This window comes from Miniopterus schreibersii, assembly GCF_964146895.1.
Source record: "Miniopterus schreibersii genome assembly, chromosome: 2".
NCBI lineage: Eukaryota > Metazoa > Chordata > Mammalia > Chiroptera > Miniopteridae > Miniopterus > Miniopterus schreibersii.
In genome coordinates, this window is record NC_138102.1 from 3,826,972 (window position 1) to 3,843,939 (window position 16,968).

General features: G+C 40.1%; 1 protein-coding gene across 1 annotated transcript in view; it reads left to right on the forward strand.

The window, feature by feature from the left end:
• Positions 1-16,968, forward strand: part of LOC308553612 (uncharacterized protein) — a gene marked incomplete at its 3' end in the record, with an annotated part of 272,043 nt that overhangs the window by 253,427 nt on the left and 1,648 nt on the right. The window lies entirely within an intron of this gene.

Consider the following 16,968-nt stretch of genomic DNA (forward strand, 5'->3'; position numbering starts at 1 on the left):
GCCTTGGTTTCTGTGGTGGTGAGGCTGTGTCTTACACACGCATCCCGCATACTTACCCCAGCACAGTGTACGGCGTGGTTTGCAAACATGGCTGAATATTTGAAACAGTAATTTCCTGATCTCCTTTCCCAGATAGTCGTTTCTGCAGGACTGCAGCAGGGATTAGAAATCTGTGTTTGGTGAATATTTCTCTGCGCTGTGATGGCCATCCTGGGGTGCAAACCACCGAGCAGTGGATAGAAAGTGCACTTGAGGACAGAGAGAAATAGGTTTAATTTTAGCTCTGAAACTTGCTAGAGGAATAGATTTCACAAATTTTTCAAATTATCTGGACTCCTGTAACAGATCTTTTTGTCTCAAAATATATCAGGATTCCTTTCAGGGCTTAATGTGTCCACCACTAGCTCCAGCCACCGTCATCTCTCATGTGGCCTGTCAGCCTCACTCATTGGATTCATGCTAGCAGGTTATATTACATATCTCCCACCCTGACCTGTTGAGATTCCTTCGTGGAAAAGTCACATAACACTGTTCCTCTCCTTCAGCTCTTCCAGGGCCTGCCTTTGACGTGCAGAAGCCAATCCAAACTGCTGATACAAGCTTCCCTTTTCCTGCCACCTCCTCAATTTCTCCCTCTAGCCCCCTTTCATGTGTCATTCCATTGCAGACACATCAGGCTCTTTGCTGTCCCTGGAATACACTAAATAACCAGTCTGCAGGGCCCCTGGACCTGCTCTTCTCCATGTCTACACTGTTTCCCCCCAAAATTCCCATGACTCTGTTCTCCCTTCGTTCAGATTCGTTCTTTTAAATCAAAAGTCACCTCCTCTGAGAGGTCTTCCCTGGCAATCCTGAACAAAAGTGTGTGCACATCCCACTCGCTCTAATACCCCCGACATGTTATATTTTCCCTTACACTTGTTTTCACCAGTGTTCCTGACTGGACTGCCAGGGTGACATGGAGTAATATGAGGAGGCCAGAGATTGCCCAGCAAGGGACTTATGAGGGATCCCAATGGGGGCCACACTGGCATGAGATTGGATTGTGTTTTGTCCAATAGAGTCACTCAGAGTGATGCTCAGACCTTAGCAACCAAAAAGCCAGAATCCACTAATTTCCTAGGGCCTGAAGGGGCCATGCCAGGAAGAGATTCAGCCTGCCCAACTGAGGGAGCTGCAGTGTTTGCTTGTCTCTAGTTTTATTTATGGGATGTTCAGGGTTTTACTTATGGGAAAACAAGTTATATAGGGAATAAAATAAAACACAACTTACTCCCCATAGTTTTTCCCCCCATAGTCTAGTTTATTCCACATTAATATGCATTGTAACTAGGTGGGTGCATTTGTTGAATGTGAACTGGCCACAGTTAACCAGGGATATTATGGTGAAAGCTCTATAATGTTTTCCCAGTTGTGTTCCTAGTCTCTCAAACCATGAGGTTCCTGATGCAACAGGACTTAGAGACAGGAAGGAAGGGTTTTTGAATGTGGTGCCAGTGAGCCTGAAAACACAAATTGTTCTGAGGAAAGAGGAAGACCATGGCTCATTTTCTTCGTTAGGTTCTGTCAGTTATATTACTGAACTTCTATTGTATTTTGCCCCAAATAAGGATGCGCTCTAGACGATTATGTTTTTAGCATTGACTGGAAAAGTGGGGCTCAGAATCCTTGTTATTAGTTTCCCTTTGTAAGATGACTCTTGGTTAATTAGAATTTGTATATTTCATTAGGAATTTATGAAATAAGCTTTATGCCTTGTCACCGAGGTGAATGGGGGTTGTCTAATTTAAGCCTGAATTTTTCTCTGTAATAATGCCTTTGTCCAGTGGCAATTTCGCATGAGCAGAATGAGAGTGAGTTGAGCTTATTCTGTTGGCCTTTTGTTGCATTGTTGTGACAGTGTTTCCCACAGAACTGTCTTCTCTTTAGCACTGTATTAGCTATACTATTGTTTAAATGACTTGTCCATTAATTTACACAATGATCCACTGTGCATTGGTTAAGCTAGGGCAACACTAAGAAAAAAAGCCTAACAATATGGTTTATATTTATTGACTGTGGTTATTGGTTTTTCAGTTGATCTCAATGTGTGATACCTAGGTGGGGTTCATAGGAACTGAAGGGGAGCTATCAGGAGTTCTAAAAATAGGGCGTCGTAAGTGTGCTGAGATACGTTGTAAGGTAGAAATAAATTCTTCAACACTCTACTTTCCCCAAATTCACTCCTGCATTTCGGTACATATGATAGCGCTTCTTTTTCAAGGTATTTTTGTTGTTGAAGTAACGTAGCAGTTTTTTTCTCTCTCCATTCAAAGCATTGTACGCGGCATACTGTGATTATAGGGACGTCACTTAGAGGGGGCAAGAGTTTCTGGGTCGCCCCTCGTCCTGGCTAAAGCGCTGACTTTCAAGAGGATCTTTTTCATGTCATTATGGCTCAAAGGGTCTCATTGTTCTAAACTATAGAAGCCAAGATTGAGAGTTTAATCGTGCTGTGATTTTATATAAAGTGGCAGATGTGATCACTTTGGGCAGTAACTTTAAATGACATTAAGATATCCCTTCCCCTTCATATGCTGCCTTGTGTTTGTACACCATTGTGTTCTTATCTCACTCAGAAAACAATATACTTAGCACATAGACACAGTTTCTAACTGTAGCTCACCCTCGGGTGAGGAGTAAAGGACACCCACTGAGTATGAGGTGGTTATTTGCCGACCTTTGATTTAACTTGATATCATTTGAAGGAATAGAGCTTGAAGAGGAACAATACATATAAATAAGGAAATTAAATTATTGCACATTCCTCCCTAGTATAAAATAATCAATTTTTCCAATACAAGAGATTCTTTAAATTTTTCTCGTTAAATATTCTAAGCTATTTTTCTTCTATTTAAAACAATCTATAAAAATGTAGTAGTGGCTATCTCTCTTGATTAAAAGTGGATTGGCATCATAATGATATATTGTTAGATACATACTCTTTTTAAAATATTTTTTTATTGATTTTAGAGAGAGGAAGGGAGAGGGAGAGAGAAACATCAATGATGAGAGAGTCATTGATTGGCTGCCTCCTGCACGCCCCCCACTGGGGATCGAGCCCACAACCTGGGCATGTGTCCTGACCAGGAATCGAACTGCGATCTCTTGGATCCTAGGTCGATGCTTAACCTCTGAGCCATGACGGATGGACGATAAATACTTTCATTCTTCTTCACTGATTTCATTCTAATTTATAGAGTAATCATTAACAGGATACCAGAAATAACATCTTCAAGAACAGGTGCCTAATTGGGGGAGACCCTGACAATGTCATGTTCATTTCAAAAGAGTAAAGGTAAAGAAATGTTTAATTGTATTTAGCAAATTACAAAATATATAATATGATCTGAAAATTGTTAAAAGGTCATGAAAATTAGGACTATGGTTATCTAGTTTTAATCAACATATAAGCAGGCAATTTTCTTTTATATCATGATTGAATCTTCAATATTTAGTAACCTAAAACATTACTTATAAAGCAATAAAATAACAGGTTATCATGAAATCATTTTGTTATGGCTGCATATAAAAAATAAAATAAATTGCAAAAGGAAGACTGTTATTGACATTCCAATAATCTGGGGGTGATAGATGCTTGACCCTGCTAAATTTGTGCTAGGATTACCAACACTTTCCTGCTCTCTGGGTGACATTAGAGTCTTAGACTGTAGATATAATCTTATTACATTTTCAATGAAATATGACTTTGTTAAAGTAACTCTATTTTCCCAATTACATGACCCATTTTAATAGTACCATGAAGTCTTCCAATAGCCCTGGTAGCTGTAGGGAAACAATCCCCTAATTTTCAACATTCCTCTAATATGCCAGCTCTTTCTTACTGGGATTTACCACGATGTATCATTTTGTCTTGAATTACCATGAATTTAAAAAAATGCTAAATGAAAATAAAATATGTTAGAATTTGATTGCAAACCAAAATTTTGGGGTACAAGCTGATTTGCAGACCAGTGGTCCTCATGGTGGTGGGTGGAAGGGGCAGTTTTACTCCCTAGCGGTATTCGACAACGTCTAGAGATTTTTATCACTTGTCCAGCTCATGAAAGGTGCCAGAATCTAGGGGATAAAGACCAGGGCTGCTGCTACACATCCTGCAATGCATACAGCCCCAACAACAAAGCGTGACCCGGCCCCGAATGTCGGTAGTGCCAAGGTACAGAGACCCTGCTTAACACTAACAATTAAGCTCGAAAGTGGAGGGAGACCAAAATATGTTGCTTGACTTGTGAAACTTGGAGAAAAAAGAAATAAAACTCTATCCAACCATTTAAAATTTCTGACATCTGTGTTGCATATGATTGGAGATTCTCTTTCTTCTAAATATCTATTGTGTGTTTCAATGACGGCTGGGAAAGAGCTACTTGTTTCCACAGTAATTGTCAGAGGAAAACTGCCAGATGGTGATACTGGGAAGGGCAGCCTGAAACAAACAAACAAACAAACAAACGAAACTTCTCTAAGTGCTTCTTTCCCGTTTCACTTTCTGTCTTCATAGACTAAATGGAGCTAATGTTTAAGATACGTTCTCTCCTTTGTTGAGTAGAAGAAACGGTGACTCACTCATACAAAAAGCACCCAGATTTTGAGGAGGCATGGCTTATGAAATTCTTTTAATATACCTGCTTTTCATTTGTTCCTATGAGCCCTTTAACTTTATTAAATGAGGGAAGGTATTCTTCTGCCACTAAATGAAAGTGTTGATGAGTCCCGTGACTTCTGTTCGTACCTGGGGATTTCTGTGGTAACTTTAAATGACAAAACGCAATGTGAAATCAATCAAGATGTCTTGTTCTCTATAATAGCCCTAACTATGAATTTGGTTTAAATATTCATTGTGACATATAGGAATAGCTGCCTGCACATAGGAGCAGCTGGCCCCTTCTCTTTTCTATCCGCTGTCTCCCACAGCTGCCCCAGTTTGAATACAGAGAGGGAGTGGCGAGGGGTAGTTTCATAGAAAGTTTACCTTGTCTGGTGCTGCTCTAAGGTGGTTTGGGCTCTCTAGGTCTGCCAGCTGGTTGCAGCTGACTTTCACGGTACTAGCCTGGCCTAAGCTTTCATGGTGTTGGGGGTCCTCTGCTTGGACTTTCTGCTCTGACATGGGCTACGGGTTGGTTCCTGTCCCCTGAGTATTACTCCCTGTAACAACCTGGCGTGTTATGGGTCCCCTCCATGGGAATACTCTTTGCTGGGATCTCATTATACACACAGATAAATACTCTTAAGCAGGAGTCACATTGACTCAGGACTCGTTCTTTCTCCTCTCACGTAACAAAATATCTGCTCTGTAGGAAACAGTGAAACACAAATGAAGTCAAGGGTGGTCCCTCGGATTCTCACCTTTCCCTGGGCGTCCGGAGAAGCTGCTGCTTCCCCAACTGTCCCCATTTGTCAGGAAGTGTTTGAACTCAGCGCACCAGTGATTTCCTCCAGAGGAATCTCTGTCTCCATTCTCTCTAAGTTATGGATATATCGGGTTACTTTGGAAATCTGCCTTTGTAGGCTTCCCATTTACCTGGCTAAGTGACATTTATTGTCAGTTGGGACTTGAGTCAAAACTTCTATGTGACCAATTCTAATCACCAGATGAAATTAAATCATAATTTGCTCAAGACCCAAAATTTTGTATTTAGTAAAATGGTAAGTGAAACCGTATGGATACCATTTTACTCATGAGTCTTTCTAATAATTGAAAATATGTAAATTATATACAAGCCACTCTGAGACTGATGGAAACTTATTTATATCTTAGATTGTTTTTGCCCAAATAATGAGAATGTGATGCTTCAGATAAAGCAATGCAGAGGGTAAGACTGAAACAAAGGAGTGATTGTTCTGTAATTTCCAATCAGCATTTTGTGCATGTTGCGCTCTCTATTTTATTTTTTCATTGTCAAATCATTTTTAATTGTTCAATTTTTCAAATTTTGGTGTGGAATATTAAGTAACTGGTGATATGCAAAGAAAGAAATCTGAGATTCTGAACAGGAATACTTTGGCACTGCAAAGCTGTCTGGCAGTATTGTTCAGGCCTTACATAGCTTGTGCCGTTCTTTTTTATCCCGCTGATCTGGAAGATAAAACTGAGACTTCACTGCAGGGGCTGCACAAGCTGGAACAAGACGCTGTATTTGTAGGACCTCTGATCTTGTTTTCAGAGAGAAGTAATTCACACGGTGGAAAAGGGCACCCTGCGTCGCACCCACCTCCGGTTGTGCGGGAAGAGTGTGAGAATTGCTGCGAGGGTGCTAGCGAGATATTTTAGTATGTCTTCAGGGACAGTTATATTTGTTTAGTTTTTGAATGGGCATTTTAACTTTCACTGCATTTCGTGTCTCTATTGCTACCTACTTTTTAGTTGAATTTATTTTAATTCTGCGGTCTATTTTGCATCGCGTGCTCAGGGCCCAGGCTTGCACCTGCATTTCAGTTTTGCTTTTTTCTTAATTCCATGTGGTATGATGATCGTTATGATAGAGAGAAATACTTTTAGATTTACCTGTGGGTTTACCAGTTTCTTAGTTAACCTTTCTTGCTTCTGGTCTTCTTTTTGAGATTATTATTTTTTCTCTCTGAAGTTATGTCTTCATGGGCTCCTTCAGTAAAATTGTGTCTGTGGTGGTAAAAAAATCCATGTTGTTTGTATGAAAGTGCATTTATTTCTCCTTCTGCCGGGAGGTTTGGGAACGGATCTGATCATGATGGGCTCCGTAACTGGCCTGGGAAGGTGACAGCAAAGTTTCCTCTAACTAACATCCCAATCTTCCTCCTCGCCTATGCTCTCATTTTTGATCTCGTTATAATTAGCAGTTGGAAGAAATTTTGGGTCTACTTGTTTTACCATTTTAGTTAAGTTACTCCCTAACCCTTATGAGTCACCCATTTTTAATCTCGTTAACATCACAATTCTGAAAACACCAACTATGAAATTTTACGAAAATAAGTCATCAACATATGCCCTTTGATATACACATACGTGTATTTTCTGGGCTAAATGCATTCTTGTCTTTTACAGTGAAGCCTGATTCTTAAATACAGATGGAAATACTCACACTTGAATCCCCAGAGAAAAAACAATGAGGCCATTTAATGTCACTGCCATCACTGGGGCCCCAGAAGGGGGTGGGCAAGTCCGTGTATACGTTCCAGAGTCTGGAGTATGTTCCAGATTCTCCGAAGAAATTTTTCTAACTACCAGATGAGTGTGCAATACAGATAATTGCTATATCATTTGCATTATTACTGACCTTGTTTGTTTCTCCCTCTGTTTGCTAAACATTGTGATAAATGCTTTAAAATATCATATCAATTTAATCTTCATTACAAATCTGTGGGTTTGATATAAATATCAATAGTTTACATACGAGGAGAATGAAGTAGAAACAGGTAAAATCACTTATAATACCATGTACTTTGTGTTCGCATAAGAGCAGAGGGGCTCTTTTAAATAAAGTTCAATACACAGCTAAATAAAAGGGAACTTTGAATTTAAAGGATTCAATAAAAGCTGTCAGAACTCAAGATGAAATTAAAATGTTAACTAAGTTTTAAAATTTAAAAACATATCATCTAAGTAGTTTTTACCTAGCATCTTGAATTTTACTTCTTAACGCTATTAAGGGGCGTCAGGGCCTGAGGGACCAAACACGTTGATATTCGTGTATGTAGACATACGTATGAATGCATCTGAAATATCCTGTCTCACTGTTTCGCCAACGCTGGACATGGGTACTAATGGTGTAGAGAAACACACTCTGCCACATTTTATTACAAAATAGCGAAGACTTCAGTTGCATCCCCCAAACTGACAGGACAGCCTGTTTTAACAGTGCCACTGAGACGACGTAAACTCCATAGGTATTTACAGCAGAGGGCACACCAAATGCACAGCCTTCAGAGTTGAATATATTTAATTCGGCTCAGTTGGTCCTGTTCTTTGCGAACTGTTAATCTTTTCAACTGACACAGCAAAATGCCAGTGTCTTCATTTGCAGAGAGTAATAGGCTTATATCCTGAAACAATAAAGTTCTAATGGCCTGTCTGTTGCTTGGTGGGCTCTCCAAGTTCCGCAGGAGCAAGAGGCGCCCGCCCTGCTTTCCTCAAGGTTCTCCACCAGTGCCCTTCCTGCCTCGTCGGGAACATGAGCCACGTTTCTGGGTGGTTTTTTTTGTTATAAAACCAACTATATAGTTTAATTTTCCATTGCAGTGTAACCTGCTAATTTTTCCATTATTGATAGTCTTAGAAACTAAAAACATCTATATGTGTAATATGAAGAGAGCATTAGTCTGGTTTTTAATAGTATTTTGCCTGATTTTTTAAAATAGACATAAAACTAAGCTTTGAAGTGGTTCATACTTGTAGTGTAAAAACAAATGTGGACCAGGCCTTATTTACTACTGATTACTTCTTTCCACCAGCAATAATGTCCAACTGCATTCTTCAGTGGAAGGGATGAAGTCATTCTGTTTGACTCCGTTGTTTTTTTCTGAAATGTTTCGTTTCTACAGTACAGTTGAAATCATATTATTAAAAAAAAACAAGCCTGGCCTGTGTGGCTCAGTTGGTTGAGAGCCATCCCAGGCACCAGGGTTACCAGTTCAGTTCTGGGCCAGGGCACATGCCTGGGTTGAGGGCTCAACCCCCAGTGGGGGGCGTGCAGGAGGCAGCCCATCATTGATGTTTCTCATCCATGTTTCTATCTCTCTCTCTCCCTCTTCTTTCCTCTCTCTGAAATCAATGAAGAAATATTAAAAAATTAAAAAAACAAAAAAAACCCAAAACATTAACAATTTACTTAGTAGAAGATTTCATTTCCAAAAACCCAATATTTGTATGATCAATTCTACAGTGTCACATAGCCGTTCAGAACTCTTGTTGCACTGATTCTCTGTTTCATTAAAACAGTGGAGGTATAATTACCCAGATGAGAAACTCTCCCTCCCAAACCACCTTCAGAGCACTCACTCGGTGTCACCCACTCTCGTTGAGAAACTTCAGTGATTCGCTGCTTCCTTGCATTTTCACTTCTGGCATTTCTGTCTTTTATGCGCAAGATTGTAAAGGACTAACCTTAATTCGTGGCAGTCACCACTTGTCTTCAGATATTTGCAGATTACATAAAGCATGACTCTACAGGTAAACATCCCTGAGCCCATTTAGGAAGAATTTGATGAAATGAACCCATTTGCAGTTGAATCTGTGTTATAGGAGATGCCACCTCTATTTCATAATCTCTAACCGGAGTGGATTTAGATTGTGCTTCTCAGCAGAGAGGCCCAGCTCATCCCTGCAGAGCGCTTGCAATCAGGGGCATTGGCACCACCACTGAGCTGTACCCTGTATTTTCATTTATCTGAAATCCTGCACTGGCACATCTACTGTCCTTTAGATGATTTGCCCAGATTTTGTTTCAGTTTGGGTGCCTGTTTGGGTTTCTGCTTTATCATGTGCAGATTAGTACAGCATTGGGGATGCGTATATTTCAGACACACTCACAGATAATCCACACACATTGCCCTCAGCCTGTTGATTAATCCTGAAGCTTACTGACCAGTTTACTTCTCCCTTTACCTCTGGGAACCCCTAGCATAACAGCCTAATCCATTATGTTGTATTATTAACTAGAGATAATTAAATGATTTTTAGTTCTTGCTCTAATCAAGTGATTTGGGTTTATCAATTTAAATCATTCAAGCCTTATTAAAAGGGAGTACAATTCCATTTGTCTGTGGTACAACTTTAGGGGCTTTTTGAGAAGAAATAATGTATTTATTATACACAGTAGAAGATATTTTTATTTTTTCCTGAGTAGCCTAAAACCAACGTAGAATATCCTATATATTATATCAATTTCTGAACAGCGCCATATTTTATTTACATTATATTTCATATGAAATAGAAGATGATATATTTCAGCTATTCTGTGACAGAGGGTAAAGCGTTTAAACTGCCAGCTGGCGTTTTAGTGCGACTTCTTCCCAAGCTAAACCCTGCCAATGGTGCTGCTCACCCACCAAAGGAATATTTTATGCCTGAATGACTCCATATGTGTTTGCACGCACATATATGTGATCTAGCGTGTGCTCTCTCTCTCTCTCTCTCTATCATCTATCTGCCTACCTACCTACCTACCTGCCTCCTTATCATCTGTTTCTGTATCTCTGTACCCATCTCTGTATGTATGTCTAAAGCTTCTAAGGGAGGTTCATGCTGGTTAAGGAACCTCCATAAAACCGACTGACTTTGGACAAAGACAGTGGTGTGGGTTTGTGTTAAGTAGTTTTGGCTCCGATTGAAGTTCAGGTTCCTCACTTGTGACGTTGGAATGATTTTAGGTTCTTTTAAATCATAGATTTCCTTATCAGCTTTAGGGTTGTTGTGTTACATTTAAAATATGAGTGACTTTCACGCTGTGTGTCACATATTGATGCTCAATAAATGGGAGCTTTCCTTAATATCACTAATAAGGAAATATTGGTAAGGATTTTGTAGCCAAATTGTTCCTGCACTACTTACTAGCTATTTATTCTTTCATAGTCAATTAACTTCTCTGAGCCTCCAGTTGCTCTTCTATAAAACTGATAAAAAACTTGCCTTAACGTTATCAGGGAAGTCTGTGTGGTATAAAACACCTAATAAAACTATGAAATACGTCGCTCCCATTTTATCGTCTCGTGGAGGATGCCATCCTCAGCTACTGGAGGTTAGTCTACCAGGAGGGACTTTTAGAAAGAGCACTAAGAAATAGGTAAACATTACAAAAGTTATCAAAAATGTTACAAATGTAGCATTTATTACTAGGAAGTAATGCATTTTAGAACTGAAGGAGTTGCAGGATTTAGCCAATAGGTTAACAAGAGGAGCTGGATGGATATGAAAAGAACTGAATCTGAGGGTACTGGGCCCAGACGGGTGAGATACCGGGTTGGATATAGAAGTGTGTGTTGACATGGGAGCACTCACCCGTCACACAGGAGGTGCACTCCGCCAGGAAACGGGGGTGGCCCTTAGCGGGCGGCAGGACAGCCACCAGCAAGGAAGGAGCAGCGCCGCTCTGACAGCAGGGCTCACGGACGGGCCCACGGGTGTGGGCTGGGCCGACGGTGCACTTTGTTGCCCGAAGCTCACCTTTATTTTTTTTACTCTGCGATTTGCTCTTTTATTTCAAAATATATCATAGATATATTACATTTAATATGTCATATCCTTCCAGGTCACAGATTTGGATTTAACTCATTCTTTCTAATACCTCTACCAGAATTTATTTCATGTTTCTCCCATTAATGGACATTTGTGTTGCTCCAGTTTTGTTTTTTGTTTTTTTCTTTTTTAAAAATTGATCTTTATTGTTGAAAGTATTACAGATGTTCATTTTTCCCCCCCATTGACCCCCCCCAACTCGCCTTAAGACTGAGGCTGTCATTGCCTAGCAGCTGGGAGGGCGAGGGCGGGTGGCTGATTGCTCCCAGCTCAGCGCCTCCCGGGGAACCGTGAAGAGCACGGCGGCCTCATCGGGGTGTCTCCACCGGACGGGGAGCAGCTCTGCCCAAGGCCTGTTAGGTGGGAACAGTATAAAAGTTCCTGCCCTTGTCCTCAGGATAGGCCCAGCGCTCCCCATGGAGTTGGCCGAGGCCTTTGTTGTGACCACATCACGGTCCAGCACCTCTCGGCCAACCCTATTTATTTCACTCCCCAACAGACTTTGTTTCTCTCTCTTTGTTTTATTATGGTAAATTATACGTAACTTCAAAATGTCCATCTTCACCATTTTTACACATACAGTTCAGTAGCATTAGATACGTTGACATTGTGCAAGCATGACCACATTCCAGCTCCAGTAGTTCTTCATCACCCAAAACTGAGACTCTGTACCCATTAAACAACCCGGCCCATCACCCTCTCACCCTGGTCCCTGGTGGACACTAGTCTATGTTCTGTCTTTGTAAACTTGGCAATGCTAAGTACCTTATATGTGTAGAGTCATACAGTATTTGTTTTTTATGTTGGGCTTATTTAACTTAGCATAAAGATTTCAAGGTGTGTCCTAGCAAGCATGTCCTTCCCTTTTCAGGGCTAATATTCTATTGTATGTATATGCACCATTTTGTTTAAACATACATCTGTTTTTTGTTTTTTTTGTTTTTTAAATATATCTTTATTGATTTTAGAGAGAGGAAAGGAGAAGGAGAGAGAGAGACAGAAACATCAATGATGAGAGAGTCATTGATCGGCTTCCTAGCCTGCAACCCGGGCATGTGCCCTGACCGGGAATCGAACCCCAATCGCCTGGATCCTAGGTCGATGCTCAACCGCTGAGCCACGCCCGGCCGGGCTAAACATACATCTGTTAATGGGCACTTGGGTTGCTTCCACCTTGGGGGCATTGAGAATATTGCTGTGACAGACATTGTTGTACAAACACCTTCGTTCCTACTTTCAGTTCTTTTGCGTATATGCCTAGAAGTGAAATTGCTGGATCATATGATAATTCTATGGTAATTTTTTGAGGAACTGCCATACTGTTTTTCATAGTGGCTGCACCATTTTACATTCCCATTAGCAAGGCGTAAAGGTTCTAATTTCTCGACACCCCTGCCAACCCTTATTTTGCCATTTGTTGATCTTAGGCACCCTAATGGGTGCAAAGTGGTACCTCATTGTCATTTGCATTTGCGGTTCCCTAATTACTAGTGACGTGACCATGTTCTCATGTTCTCATGGGCCATCTGCTTATCTTCTTGGGAGAAATGTCTGTTCAAGTCCCATTTTTAAACTGGGTTGCTTGTTGTCGTCATTGTTGAGTTGTAGCCCTTGTTTTTATATTCTGGATATAAATCATATCAAATATATGATTTGCAAATATTTTCTCTTATTCTGTGGGTTGCCCTTCATTGTCTTGACAGTGTCACTAAATGCACAGGTTTTAAATTTTGATGCAGTTTAATTTTTCTTTTTTAAAAAATATGTTTTTATTGATTTCAGAGAGAGGAAGGCAGAGGGAGAGAGAGAAACATCAGTGATGAGAGAGAATCATTGATCGGTGCCTCCTGCACACTCCGTACTGATCGAGCCCGCAACCCGGGCATGTGCCCTGACCCAGAGTCAAACCCTGACCTCCAGGTTCAAGGGTGGACGCTCATCCACTGAACCACACTGGCAGTGCTAGTTTAATTTTTTAAAAATATATTTTTGTTACCTCTGATTTTGTTGTTAACTATTATGTCATTGCCAAAAGTTAATGTTATGAAATGTTTATCCTGTTTTTACAGCTTTAGTTTTTACAGTTAGGTCTTTAATCCCTTTTGAGTAGATATTGGTGTAAGATTTGTGTATCCAGTTCTCCCATCACCATTTATTAAAAATAAAAAGTCCTTTCTCCAAATGAATTCTCTTGGAACTCTTATTGAAAATCATTTGACTATCCGTGCAAGAGTTTATTTCTACACTCTGTTTTTTTTCATTGTTTTGTATGTCTGTGTATATATCAGACTCTTAGTTACTGTAGGTTTGCAGTCACTCTTGAAATGAGGACGTGTGAACCCTCCAACTTTATTCTTGACTAGTCATATTTTGGCTATTCAGGGTCCTTGAGATGCCATGTGAATTCCCAACAAACTTTTCTCCTGAGGCAACAGCCCAAAGGATGTTCTGCGTGACATTTTCATCTTTTATTATCAGTCTTTATTGTCCAATTAAAATACATTGAATTCAAATTATTTCATCAAATATTTTTCAAAATGAAGAGGTACATTTTACGTGGAAATACAAAAATGCATGCATCCTCTCATATAGAGCTGCCATCTTGTTGAGAGAACATAACCATCCAAATAGCTCATGATACTCCTTTCCCCCCCTGAACTATTCTATTACATTGATAATCATTCACTGATGTCTCACAATTTTAAGCAAAATAATTTTTGCATCTTTTTTTCCCGTTTCTTTTCCACTATTATATTGATAAGTAACATTCTTATAACTCATTTTCCAAAAATATTTTCTAACCCTTGCATACTATTCAAGAAATAACTTAGCCTTGTTTTGGCATGCTGCACATGTTCCATTTTGGTTTTATCCTTGGTTTTAGGGCTTTGCTTGTTTTAGTTTTTATTTGGCATTGATTGCCAGCTATTTCTTTACCAAATTGAAAATAATTTAATTTGAAAAATCTCTCTGATCCTCCAAACAGTGCATTAGGAATACACTTGCCTATTCAGCTTTCCTTAGGATCATAGGATATTTCTCATTTGCCATTTTAGTGAGATTATATAATAAAACTACCCTAAACTTGTTCATTCATCTTAGCTGCTCACACTGGGAAATGCCTTTCTAGGATCTAATATTAACACGCTGTTTTCCCCCCCTCTCCATCCCATTATTCTGATATTTTCAAAAAGATTACTGCTCTCACTTCTTTATTATTTTTCAGCGTCTGCCTAGCTTCCCTATACACCCCCTTGAAGCTGTGATGTGATTTAATCTCAGGTGCTTTTGTAATTTGAACGGCGCAGGTCACGTTGCACAGCCAGACCCCCGCCAGCGGCCTCTCGGCCCTCACCGCTGTGATTTCCCTCGCGCGCCTGGGTCACGGCCAGGCTGGCTGATGACCTGACCCCTCGATGTGCCCCCCATTTTGATCCCATGCTTTGTTTATATTCATCCTCTGGAGGAAATGCTCTTTCTCTCTTAAAATCCATCTCCAAGAAAAGTCACCACCAAAAAAAGTCTTCTTGTCTCAACGAAAGGAAACCCAGCCACATAAATCTACATCATATTTTCTCCTTTCAGCATTTATCTCATTCTTAACATGTTGTATCCACTTATGTCCCTTATTTCATCACATTCTAAGCTAGACTGAAACTCTCTGAGGACAACAAATGCCTTGATTTCATCTGTTTGTATACCCAAAGTGATTTGCTAGTTCCTTGATAATGGGAGCTCAATGAATGCTTACTAAATGTAATTTATTAAAAATATCCTCTAGGCCCGGCCCATGTGGCTCAGCAGTTGGTTGAGCATCAACCTAGGATCCAGGAGATCCCAGTTCAATCCCTGGTCAGGGCACATGCCCGGGTCTCGGGCTCAACCCCCAGTATGGGGCATGCAGGAGGCAGCTGGTCAGTGACTCTCATTGTTGATGTTTCTCTCGTTCTCCCTCTCTCTCTGAAATCAATAAAAAGATCCTCTATGCCTTTCCTTATACATATTTATATTTTGTCTAAATGGTTTAAGGAGAGGAGCATATCGTTTTCTATAACCTTGGCTGATGTATACGAACGGGGACTGGAAATCTGTTGAATGGTCTCATGTCTGAATAGCCCAGTGGTAGGCAGGTTAGAGCACTAAGCATGGAAATTAGTTTAATTGGTGATAAAGCTTGGTGGTCTCATGCCTATTGGCTCTACGGGACATAAGTAGGAATTAGTAGTCTTTTCTGGGTTCAGAGGCCTATTTAAAATTTTAGATTTTAACGTGCTCTGAGCCTCACACCTTCTAAGGTCTTTTGCAGGGCAATTTTGTAAGTATTAATTATTCCGAACTTATTCTTGTAATTTGTATTTTTACATCTGCTCTATCCTTTTGATTTATTGCTTTGATCTTATTTTTGGTTCAGCAATCAATTTTGGTTGAGGTCCTGATCATTCCAGTTAATTTAGCGAACTACAAGATAGAAAATTATTGTAAGTAAAATCTGCTCACATTTTCTCAGTGGTCAGGGTCAAGGAGAGTTCTCACATGAAATATTTAAGAAACATCTGACTGTAACCCGACCAGCATGTGGGGAAATTAGACTATTTTAACATCAAAGGTAGCTCCGAAGCGAGGGATAGTCATTAAAAGCCGAATTACTGAGAGTATATCTGGTTAGTGCACTTAAACACATTTCAGCGACTAAAATAATGTAAAACCCGAAGTGTGGTCCAGAATCACAGATGTCAATTACAGTGTTGTCTGTGGCATTAAAAATGCAGCTGGAGGCTCTAATTACATGAGGTTTTTCTGACTTAGAAATGCTCAGGCTTTTACTTTTCGAAAAAGTCACCTTTTCGGAAATCCAAGGGAAAACATTTGTATAATGCATATTGCCTTTTCCAATTACCTATTGTTGAAGGCAGAACCACACTAGGGAGTTCTGAAAGTGAACTGAAAATAGGATTTTGGTGAAATGTGATTATTGTTTGCTGACACTGACTGCCTGGGAAAGAGTGCGTTTTGTGTAGGACTTTTCTTCCCCAGTTCCCCTGGTCATTAAAAAACATGTGATCCTGCAGTGGAGGTTAGCCCCTTGATGATAAAGCAGGCGTCCTACAGTTGTATGTGTCCAGAACTATCTGTCACAAATAGGTGATATTTCTTTTCCTTTCCCATTAATAGAGAATAAATATTAATACAATATACTTATGTGTGTATACACACACACACACACACACACACACATATATACACACACCCACATATGGATATTATAAACTTTTACATATATTTCATTTGTCACAAGAAACTTTTATTATAAAATATTTGTCATTAGCTTATATAAACCTACATAAGTTGCCTCTAAACCTGTGACTAACAGGTGCAGCATTACAGAAATGTCACTAAAAAATGGACCTTGAGAAATCATTAAACCCACCATCCCTTAAAACAAAAATGAGTCCTTGCCCTGGCCGGGTGGTTCCGTTGGCCGGGCACCGTCCCATCCACCAAAGGCGCCGCTGGATCCCGGGCAGGCACAGGCCCCGGCCGCAGGCTGGATTCCGGGCGGGGGCGCAGGAGGCAGCCAGTCAACGCTTCTCTCATATCAATGTTTCGCTCTCTCCCTTCCTTTCTCTCTAAAAATGAGTAAAATATTTTAAGAGATAACAAAAACGAGTCCCAATAATACAAATTGCTTTAATTTCTTAGGG